General features: G+C 46.6%; 1 protein-coding gene across 1 annotated transcript in view; it reads left to right on the forward strand.

Moving 5' to 3' along the window:
- The window catches only part of LOC137424608 (putative oxidoreductase YteT), a 395833-nt gene that overhangs the window by 282976 nt on the left and 100317 nt on the right, over positions 1-12540 (forward strand).

Here is a 12540-nt window from a genome sequence, read left to right on the forward strand (position 1 = left end):
GTGGAAAGACTGCGAAAACAGAGAACGAAAGTTATTGGATCACAAACGACAGGCGCTGAGAGAAAAACAAAGCCTCAAGGTTGTACAGTGTACACTGTACAAGACCTCAAGACGACACGAATTAACACGATTTTCAATACAGGTATGAAAGATTTGCACCGAAAATATTTGACGGGACAATATACGTACATACACCATAAAAGAAATACAGTTATAACGAAAATACAAATTGGAACAATTACTTAACTTCGATTTCGATGGAGAGCGTGGAGAGCTGCGAAAAAACGAACCATCGCCAGCAAGACCGGAAACGGAAGTCAACTTGGTGCGCCCCATCTTCCCTTTAAACTAAGCACATCCCACGTCGTTATCATCCATTCTAACCTCTCTATGTCCCCGACTACCTGTCCAATGTCGCTACTTAAATCTACAGTTACCTATGGTCATCTTCTCTAGATCCCTATACATTATCCAAACCCTCCCTCGGCGAGCTTACACTGCCATAATCCACCATAGCTAGTGCTCATGTGCCCCGCCTGTGAGGGATGGCAGAGTTGCCATCCCACCACATCGGGCATCTTTCACTATCAATTTTGCCATCAAATTCCAACCAATCAAAATTTGCCAATCACTGCCAATCATTCTACCAATCATCAATCTGCCAATCAAATTTTGCCAATCACAAATTCCCTATCCCTACCAAATGTCCTTTAACTTGAGCCTCGGTGCGTCTTTACATTTTCAAAGCCCGGCTTCGCGGAGCCGAGCAATGAATGCGGGTGGTTTGTTGCCGGCGGTTGGATCCGTCCGGCATTCGGTTCAGGGAAGGAGGTTTGCTCAGGCCGAGATCCCAAGGTCCACCTCGGCGCGGAGCCGTCCGGTCTCCAGCCCGATGGCCCGATCTCGCCTTGCCGGAACGCCTCAACCACAAGGGGTCGCCGTGCCGACCCTTCCTACCAGGCCGCCCGCTCCGCTTAGCGGAGCATGGACGCGACCGTGCAGAGCGAGGCCCGGCGTGGATCCCGCACGGCGGTTCTTTCGAAACCGCCGTGGTTACGATCCCCGCTGGTTCCCGCTGCACACAAAGCCCGGCACGAACCGAGGGCTCGCTTTGGCTACAAGTCGATCTAACCGCTGCTCCGTTTAACGTCGATACTTCACTTGCATGTTCACACCACGCGTTCCGTTCCTTATTCGCACATCCAAGTGTCTCCATACACTCCGTCATTGCACCTTCTCTTACACAACACCCAGGTACACTCATTCCACTCACAGACTTCGCTACACACCTGATCACCGCACACCTTAGCACACACTCGTCGTTCGCACACCTCACCAACACACCTCTTCGCGCCCACTCCTCGGTCACATTCTTTGTGACAACCACGGGTGTGCTCTCCTCCGCACACCCAATCACGTGCTTCACTACCAACTCAAGCGTGCATTCCCACATGCGCTCGACCATTCCAGGTGTACATCCTTCCATTCCAGGTGTGCATCCTCTCATTCCAGGTGTACATTCTCTCCCACCTGCCACAACCAACTCGTGCTCCGTGTCACTCTCACGACTCTCACCACCACACTCGGTCGCGCATTCACCCTTACTCTCAACAGCGCACTCTGTTATCATGCACCCGTCCGTTACACACCTTTCTCGTGCATCCTCCAGTGCACACTCTCCCGTTACGTCCTCCGTAACACTCACAACAGGTGTGCACTCTTCCGTTACATCCCCTGTAACACTCCCCATCACGCGCTTCAAGGTGCCCCCCCGCACCCACGCCACAACCAACTCACTCTCGACAGCACACTCACTCCTCGGCACGCACTTTTTCCTCACACACTCCATAGTCGGACATCCTCACACTCCTCCTCTTTCCATACACTCCGGACCAGTCATACACCTCACCATTGGTCCCTCACGAACACCCGGGTCTAAACCAACACCCAAGCTGACTGAATCTCCCCCCACACCATATACATTTCCGAGTATATCGCCACTCACCACGGCACCTCGTCTTCGCTCCTCCTCTGCCACCTGCAAACTCTTTATTTGGTTAGTAAGCACATCATCACGATTTGAGCACAGACCTTGCACCAATTCCATCACCTCCTCCTTTATCTCTCTCTTAGTTTCCCTCCGTCTCTTCTTAATTTCACTCACCCCCTCTTCCACTTCCTCTAATTTTTGCTTTACCTCTTTCATTTCCCAGTGCGCCCCCTCAATTTCTTCCTCTAATGCCACCTTGGTCGTTTCTATGTGCGTCCTTACTTCCCGTTATTTCATCTCCATTGCTTCTGTTGCCTCGTCCAACTTCTTTGTCAAGCCGGCGGTTGGATCCGGCGGTTGGATCATTCCTCTTTTCTCCCGCCTCTGGAACAAACTCCCTCACTCCCTTCAATCCCACTCCTCCCTCCAGGTCTTTAAAACAGCTGTTCACCACCATCTCTTATCTTCCCCCATCCAAAACCTTGATCTTTTCTACCCCCGCTAATTCACCCCAGATCCACCTTGTTTGAAATTCCAACTTCTTTCCTGGAAGTCCTGGCAGTGTCCATATGTTTTATACCTCTCCCACCGCCCCCTTCCCATGCCCCCCCCCCCCCAAAGCCCTCGCCCTCTCTCAGATCTCTCGATGTCTCCATGTCTCTCGGTCCCTGCTCTCAAATGTTGTGTTTGTGTCCTTCCCCCTCTCTCCCCATCTTGTCTACCGCTACCGATGTTATATGTTTTATGTGTCGGTTTGTCTTTCTGTGTGATTAATGTTCGCTCTTTCACGAGCCTCGATCTTGTATACAAAAAAAAAAAAAAAAAAAAAAAAAAAAAAAGCCCTCATGTACCATCTGACATTCCCTCTTTGTCGCTATAAGTTCCTTTTTTATTTCTTTCTGTGTCGCCTTTAACCCCACGATTACCGCCGTGTTCTTTTCCACTTGCTCCACTAATTCCTTTTGTCCCACCGTCAGCTGCTCTACTCCCCTCGTCAGATCTTCTATGCCCCCCTGTAACCTAGCCGTACTATTTCTCACCTCTTTCTCCATACGCTCCTCACCTCGCTTTACCTCCTCGCGTACCCCCGCGACCGCCTCGCCCACACCTCGTCTGATCTCCTCCCCCATTTCTCCCATCTCTTTGGTAGATGCTGCCCTCATCTGTTCCAAATCATTCCTCTGGGCATCCAATTTAGTTTCCAACCCGATTTTCACCTCTTCTATCTGATCTCCCATTTGTTTAATTTCCCAGGCGGATTGCTCCCCTATTTCCCTCAATTTGCCTTCCATGGTGTTTTCTAACCCTGTTAACCCATTCTTCACCTCTTTCATCCCGTTGTCTAACCCCTCAAATTTATTGTCTAAACCCTCAAATTTAGCTTCTAGCCCCCCGATTTGATTTCCCAATTGCTTACTGGTGCTCCTTGATTCGTCCCTCATTTCTCCCACCATTCTGCTCTCCATTCCCTCCCACATCTCGACCATAAAGGCCCTCATTTGCTGCATGAATAGGCCCCAGTCCATCGGCGGCGCTGCTACGGTCACGGGCGCGGCGACATTTGGTGCCGCTGCAACATCGTGCGCGAGGGCGCCATCTTGTGCGCCTGAAACCTCTGCAACCACATCCTCCTTTCTCTCCTCCTCTCTCTCCCCCATATACATTTCCCTGGGGTCCTGGGTCGCTTCTACCCCTTCTGACTCTCCCACCGGCATCCGGTCGCCTTGACCATCCATGGCACGATTTTAAATTTGGATGTGTTTAAATTTTAAAAAATTTACCACTCGTAATTTGAGTGCGCTAAGCGCACTTCGGGTCCGAATCTCGCTCCTGACACCAATTGTTACGGATCTCCCCGTCGGCCCTTTTCCCCCTTACCAAGGGGGGATTAATCCCCTTGTTTGTGACTGACCGACGTGAGTCCTGAAGCTGCCCAGCTCCCTCCAGGGAGGCAGGTGAGAAACCTCGTTCGAGACCGCGGACAAGATGTTAATTGCCGGGCGGATTAGCAGCCGCGGCTCGAACCATTAGCATTCACTACCCCGATTCTAAACGTTGGCCAAATCGTGCCACAGGTATTCAAAGGGGGACATCACAAAGACGATCGGATGTGAGGAAACCAGAAGGTAAGGAAGAACAAATATAATTTATTACTAATATTTACAAGTCAAAAGAAACCAAGGAGGAGGAAAAATACAAAAATAATTTACAAAAGAAGAAGCCACAGTGCAATACTAGCTTACCTATACAAGCTTACTTATACCCCAGGACAAGACACACAAAACAAACTCACGCACACAAAAGGATGGAATGGCAGGAATGGTATGGAACGGCACAGGAGGGTCCCGGCAGATGGTAGGCGTCGAGGTCCGGCTCCAAGCTCGCGCTTCACTCCACGCTTTTGGGGTCGAGGCGAAACCCGGCACACAGCTCCGCTCAGGTATGGCAGCGAGGAGCCGGCAGCTCCACGTATTCGGTTTCACACCGGCAGCTGTCTCACGCGTCCTCCGCCTCCGACGCTCCTTTTCTACTCTGCAGAATCTGCCTCTGGTCCAGCGCACCTCCCTCAAAACCCTCTCTCAGCTTCTCCTCAACTGGACTCTTGTGGACTGCTCACTCATCTCTCTCTTGGTGGGGGCGTCGCGTGATGGGTTAGATAGCGCCACACACTGGAACGTTCGCGAAACTGCCCGATCGTTCTCTCTCCGCCCTCTCAAGCCAAACCCCTCATCCTTGGTTGGTTGATCGGGGCTGGTTCACTCCTCCCTCTGATGACGAGGTGGAGACACGCCTTTCTTCTCCGAGCTGACCGCGTGCGTAATGGAGGACTGGTGTAGTGGGTAATGCAGTTGGCAATGCGGTCGGCAATGGAGGTTTTGGGCAATTGAAAGGGGATCTATCTTATTTGATTCGGTGCAATGCAGGGTCAACTAGTGGGAAACACAGCCTTAAACTAATACACATAATAAGGAAATAACTATTTAGAAGGGTATATGGTGGCCTACGTGCTTGTACATGGACTAGCTATGGTGCACTCATTTCAATTAACAGCCAATTAAAGGGGAAATGTACATAGGAAATTTTAATACTAAATTTACAAAGTGAAGGTTCTAAAAACCATAACACTATATATATATATATATATATATATATATATATATATATATATATATATATATATATATATACATATATATATATATATATATATATATATATATATATATATATATATATATATATATATATATATATATACATATATATATATATATACATATATATATATATATATATATATATATATATATATATATACATACATACATACATACATACATACATACATACACACACACACACACACACACACACACACGTATATGTGGTGCCCTCCATAAGTATTGGAGCTTTGAAGTCAAATTTATAACTTGTTATATACTGAAGAAATTTGGATTTGACATCAAAGGCTGAATACGAGACAAGAGTACAGAAAAAAACAGCATGAAATAAATAAAATCGGTATGTTCACAAAAAAAACTGTGTATGTACAAAAATATCGGTATGAATGAATGAATGAATTCGTAAGTGTTCGTATTTGTTGGTATATCACCAACAAATCGAAGAATGGCATTTATAATCCTTAAACACATGATTTAATGAGATGGTATTCATGGAATACTTACCCTGTGCAGTCCACTTGATGCGAGCCAACTGTTCTATTTTTATGTGGTTTTTTTCTTTGATCCAATATGGCTGCCAGACGATGTGACTGGTGACATTCTAAATTTACATTCTCTCATATAATTGTTGCATAGATCACGCTCAATAAATTTCAAACTGATTGGACTAAGCATTGCTTGTACTTGCGAATTTTAGACGTGCAGTATTTGCTTGCGTATTGCTTGCGGTTAGAGTGGTTGTACTTGCGAAGTATGACGTCATAATTAAGCCACCAACTTATTCTTCATGCGGAGTTCTTTACAATGAGCTACGTTTTGTTTTTGTCCATGGAGCGGATTCGGCGATATGGAAGTGCAACATTTGTCGGTTTTTCCAAGATGGTGCCTGTACCATGTGACCCATGACGTCATAATTATCATTTAATATTTCTACAGAAGGAATTGCTTCTATGGTGAAAATTTCGTGTGTCGGACCAACAGTTGCAGGAAAAAAAAATTCATACTGATTGGATCAAGCGTTGTACTTGTCGAATTATGATGTCATAATGAAGGTACTGATTTTTTTTGTATACAAGATCGAGGCTCGTGAAAGAGATAACATTAATCACACAAAAAATCAAACAATCACATAAAACATATACAATAAGGGGAGCGGTAGACAAGATGGGGAGAGAGGGGGAAGCACACAAACACAACATTTAAGAGCAGGGACATCGGGAGATCTGTGGGAGGGAGAGGCCTTGGGGGGAGGAGCCGTGGGAAGAGGAGGGAGGGGGGGGGTGGGTGGATGAGAAGTATAAAACACAAGGACACTGCAAGGACTTCCAGGAAAGAAGTTGGAATTTCAAAAAAGTGGATCTGGGGTCAATTAGTGGGGGTAGAAAAGATCAAGGTTTTGGATGGGGGAAGATAAGAGATGGTGGTGAACAGCTGTTTTAAAGACCTGTAGGGAAGAGTGGGATTGAAGAGAGTGAGGGAGTTTGTTCCAGAGGCAGGAGAAAAGAGGAATGGAAGAGTGAAGGTGAGCAGAGAGTCTTGATTTTGGCAGTTTCACAAAAAGAGGGTTGCTGGCAGATCTTGTGCGACCTGTAGGAATATTTGGGGGACAGAGCACAGAGAGAGTTTTCCAAGATGGCGCCCATAACACCTGACATATGATGTCATAATGAATAGTCATAATGAAGGCACCGATGACGTCATCACAACATGTCTTCTTCCCCATTGGGTATACTTGACAATGAGCCATGTTTCAATTATTTCCATTGAGCGGTTTCGGAGATATAGAGGTTCAAAGTTTTCCAAGATGGCGTCCATACCACGTGGCCTATAACGTTAATTATGACTTTAAAATGCTACAGGCGGACGCGATCCCATGGTGAAAAAATTGAGTTAATCGGACCAACAGTTGCTGAGAAAATGTATTTCTAAAATGCAGCCACAAATCTATCGAAAATGGGCCAAATGGGCTCATTTCCTTGTTTGAGGTCGTATATGATTGTGTGACGACGACTTACACTGTGTTGTCCTGTGGTGACTGTGGACCCTTCGTATATTAATTTTGATTCTGTATTCCAAATTTGATCTTAAATGCAATTGGTTCGATTCCTCACGAAAAATTCACCTCCAAACAAGTGTGCAAGCAAAGTGCCACATACGTACCGACGACATACATACATTACGTGACAAAAATTATGCGGACACCTATAAATTAGTGGATTCGGCTGTTTCAGCCACATGTATTGCTGACAGCTAGATATAATCAAGCACACAGCCATGCAATCTCCATAGACAAACATTGGCAGTAGAATGGGCCATACTGAAGAGCTAAGTGACTTTCAACGTGGCACCGTCATTGGATGCCATCTTTCCAACAAGTCAGTTCGTCAAATTTCTGCCCTGCTAGAGCTGCCCCGGTCAACTGTAAGTGCTGTTATTGTGAAGTGGAAACGTCTAGGAGCAACAACAGCTCAGCCGCAAAGTGGTAGGCCATACAAGCTCACAGAACGGGACCACCGAGTGCTGAAATGCGTAGTGCATAAAAATCGTCTGTCCTCGGTTGCAACACTCACAACAGAGTTCCAAACTGCCTCTAGAAGCAACGCCAGCACAACTGTTCGTCGGTGTGGTAGAACTTGACTGGCCTGCACAGAGCCCTGACCTCAACTCCATCGAACACCTTCGGGATGAATTGGAACGCCGAAGAACTCGACTGGCCTGCACAGAGCCCTGCCCTCAACCCCATCGAACACCTTTGGGATGAATTGGAATGCCGACTGCGAGCCAGGCCGAATCGTCCAACATCAGTGCCCGACCTCACTAATGCTCTTGTGGCTGAATGGAAGCAAATCCCCGCAGCAATGTTCCAACATTTAGTGGAAAGCCTTCCCAGAAGAGTGGAGGCTGTTATAGCAGCAATGGGGGGACCAGCTCCATATTAATGCCCATGATTTTGGAATGAGATGTTCGACAAGCACCTGCGGGTGTGATGTTCGGGTGTCCACATACTTTTGGCCATGTAGTGTATGTTTGAAATATGTACTTACGACATACGTACATATGTATGGATGCAGCCAATTGCTTAACTCTGTTCTTCGCAAGCGAGCGTAGGGTAAAAAGCTTTGCACTCGGCTAGCGAGCGCAGGGTCTGGCACCCCGCTCTGCTCACCAAACTCTCCTCTTTTGGTATCCATGGAAATCTCCACGCATGGCTGGCGGACTTCCTCTCTAGTCGTAGTCAACGTGTGGCCCTGAATGGGTTTCTCTCATCTCCTTTTCCTGTTCAGGCTGGAGTTCCACAAGGCAGTGTTCTGGGCCCTGTGCTTTTTCTGGTCTTCATCAATGATCTCTCTCACTCTCTTGAAAATCCTCTGTATCTCTTTGCTGATGACTCTACTCTCTGTCGCTCCATTCTTCATCCCTCAGATCGGCAGTCTGCAGCCTCCTCACTCTCTGCAGACCTGGACAAAATCACAGACTGGGCAAACAAGTGGAACATGTCTTTCAATCCTGACAAATCTCACACTCTTACGATGTCTCTCCGAAAAGACCGACTGGACAACCCTCCCATCCACTTTCTGAATAATCCTCTCCAAGAAGTTCTGTCACTCAAGCTTTTGGGTCTCACTATCTGCCATGATCTTTCCTGGGAAAACCACATTTCAAATCTGGCCTCCACAGCCAGTCGCCGACTGGGCATCCTCCGTCGTGCAAAGTCCTTCCTTGGCACACCTGAGCTCCTCACCACATGCAAGGCTTTCATCCGCAGCTCAATGGAATACTGCTCTCCCCTCTGGGCTGGTGCTCCTGCCTCACACCTAGTTCGTCTTCACGCTGTTGAAACCAAAGCATTCAGAATCATTGGAATCTCCCGCGATGAAGCTAACTCCAAGGGCCTCTCACTCACTCACCACAGCCAGGTTGGTGGTCTTTCCGTCTTCCACCGACTCCTCTCTGGCCTTGCCCCCCCAGCTCTCTCTGGGCTCTGTCCCGCAAATATTCCTACAGGTCGCACAAGATCTGCCTGCAACCCTGTTATGGTCAAACTGCCAAAATCAAGACTCTCTGCTCACCTTCACTCCTTCATTCCTCTTTTCTCCCGCCTCTGGAACAAACTCCCTCACTCACTTCAATCCCACTCTACCCTCCAGGTCTTTAAAACAGCTGTTCACCACCATCTCTTATGTTCACCACCACCCCCATCCAAAACCTTGATCTTTTCTACCCCCGCTAATTTCACCCCAATTCCACTTTTTTGAAATACCAATTTCTGTCCTGGAAGTCCTTGGTGTTTTATACTTCTCCCTCCCCCCCCCCCCTTCCCACGCCTCCTCCCCCCAAGCCCTCTCCCTTCCACACATCTCCCTGCTCTCAAATGTTGTGTTTGTGTGCTTCCCCTTCTCTCCCCATCTTGTTTTCCGCTCCCTCTTTTTATATATTTTGTTTGTCTGGTTGATTTGTTTGTGAAGTAAATGTTAGCTCTTTCACGAGCCTCGATTCAGCATACAAAAAAAAAAAAAAAAAAAAAAAAAAGGTTTGTCTGGAACAGTGGAATGTATGATGTCAAGTTGTACCAGGAAGTACAGTGCCTTCAGAAAGTATTCACACCCCTTGACTTTTTACAGTGTAGCCCATAGGGCTAAGCAGTCTTGAACAGCGTTTGTCTATCCATCCGTTGTTTGTATGTGTGTCCCTCACAAACGTCCACCAATCAAAGCTGAGGATCTTGTCTCATGACAGGGTAACAGCAGATCCTCCACTCAGCAGATCCAATCCCGGCTGCACCGTTCTTAGAATATCGGTCGCGTTCACATTTTGTTTTATTACAGCCTGAATTTTTTTTGTCACTGATCTACACATGGATTTTTAAAGATAATTTTTTGCAAATTAATTAAAAATGAAAAGGTGCCAAGTCAACAATTACCCAACCCCTTTGCTATGACAATTATCCAACCACAAATGGAGCTCAGCTGCATCCTTTGATAATCCTTGAGATTTCTCTGCAACTTGATTGGAGTCCACCTGTGCCCAATTCAATTGATTGGACATACTTTAAAAAGAAACACACCATTATATATGAGGTCCCATAGTTGAATGCATGTCAGAGCAGAAATTCTACTACGCACTCCAAGATAGAATTGTGAGGAGGCATAGATCTGGGGAAGGGTATAAACAATTTCTCGAGTGTTGAAAGTTACCAAGAGAACAGTGAGCTCCATCATTAGGAAATAACATGGAACTACAAGCCTCTTAATAGAGCTGGCCGTCTGACCAAACTGAGCAACCAGGCAAGAAGGACCTTGATCAAGGAGGTGACCAAGACCCCAATGACCATTCTGTCAGAAGTACAGAGTTCCTTAGCTGAGATTGGAGAACCTGAGAGAAGGACAACTGTCTCTGCAGCATTTCATAAATGTAGGCTTTATGGGAAAGTGGCTAGACGGAAGGCACACCTGAGAAAAAGGCACATGACAGCATGCCTGGAGTTTGCAAAAAGGCGTGTGAAAGACTGAGAGCATGTGGGAAAAGATTATTTGGTCTGATGAGACGAAAATTGAACTCTGGCCTGAATGCAAAGCACTATATCTGGTGGAAACTGAGCACAGCTCTTCACCCAGAATTACACCACCCCTACTGCGAAGTAAGGTGGTGGCAGCATCATGCTATGGGGATGCTTTTCAGCGGCAGGGACTATGAGACTTGTAAGGATAGAGGAAACAATGAATGGAGGGAACCTACAAGATCCTTGAAGATAAACTGCTTGAGTGTGCAAAATACCTTAGACTGCGGCAAAGATTTACATTCCACAGGTCAATGACCCAAGCATACAGCCAAAGCAACACTGGAATGGCTTTAGAACAAGAACATGAAAGTCCTTGAGTGGCCCAGCCAAAGCCCACACTTGAATCCCAGAAAGAATATATGGAAAGATTTGAGGATTGCTCTTCACCAACACTCCCCATCCAACTTGACAAATGTTTTGTTTTGATGTTTTGATGTTTTGAAGCTATTTCATCGCTGTGTGCCGAATCTGCTAACCTGAAAGAGCACACACAATCCCCATTATGTCATTCATTCGTTTGTTCATTCAGTCACTCATTCATTCACCCATTCAATTTCAGACAGTGTGCAGAAACACTGTCCAGTGAACATGGCGCGACGGCCTGGGCTCTCGGACAAAGAGATTTTCAAGTTTTTTTGGACAAATTTGGTATAAAAATTTGGCTGGCATTTGATGTTTCTTTCAAATATCTGCTAAATGGCTTTCCATACCACGGCAAGGATGAGCACCGTCCTGCAGACCAGACATTGTCTGAAAATGTGGTACTGCGACTTTTGGATCCTTTCATCAACAAGGGAAGAAATGTCACCACGGACAATTTTTTCACTCCTCTAAAGTTGGCAGAGAAGTTGAAATTGAAGGGCACAAGTATTGAGAAGGCAGTGACCTGTATACGGAGAGAAGTCCCCTCCTCAGTGAAGACCTCAGGAGCACAGCTTCACACGACTACGGTGATGAAGCATGGTGACACTACCCTCACAGTTTACCAGGGTAAGAGAAACAAAAATGTTTTGTTACTCAGCACCCTTCACCCGACTGTAGAAACACAGGAGAACCCAAGAAGCTTCCTGACACTTTATTTTTACAATTCCACTAAATACGGAGTGGATATTGTTGACCAGATGTCCAGGAAATACTCCATAAAAGCAGGATCTCGCAGATGGCCAGTTCATGTCTTTTACAACATTCTAGACTTGGCTTCCATAAATGCATGGGTGCTGTACAAGGCAGTGACTGGGAAACGCATCAGCCGACGAGATTTCATTTTTTTTTTTTTTTGTATACAAGATCGAGGCTCGTGAAAGAGCGAACATTAATCACACAGAAAGACAAACAGACACACAAAACAAATAACATCGGGAGCGGTAGACAAGATGGGGAGAGAGGGGGAAGGACACAAACACAACATTTGAGAGCAGGGACCGAGAGACATGGAGACATCGAGAGAACTGTGGGAGGGAGAGGGCTTTGGGGGGGAGGCATGTGAAGGGGGGGAGGCATGTGAAGGGGGGGGGGGGTGGGAGAGGTATAAACATATGGACACTGCCAGGATTTCCAGGAAAGAAGTTGGAATTTCAAACAAGGTGGATCTGGGGTGAATTAGTGGGGGTAGAAAAGATCAAGGTTATGGATGGGGGAAGATAAGAGATGGTGGTGAACAGCTGTTTTAAAGACCTGGAGGGAGGAGTGTGATTGAAGTGAGTGTGGGAGTTTGTTCCAGAGGCGGGAGAAAAGAGGAATGAAAGAGTGAAGGTGAGCAGAGAGCCGAGATTTCGGCAGTTTAACCATCAGAGGGTGGCTGGCAGATC

The sequence above is a fragment of the Myxine glutinosa genome, chromosome 4, assembly GCF_964187855.1.
Source record: "Myxine glutinosa chromosome 4, kmMyxGlut1.1, whole genome shotgun sequence".
Classification (NCBI taxonomy): domain Eukaryota; kingdom Metazoa; phylum Chordata; class Myxini; order Myxiniformes; family Myxinidae; genus Myxine; species Myxine glutinosa.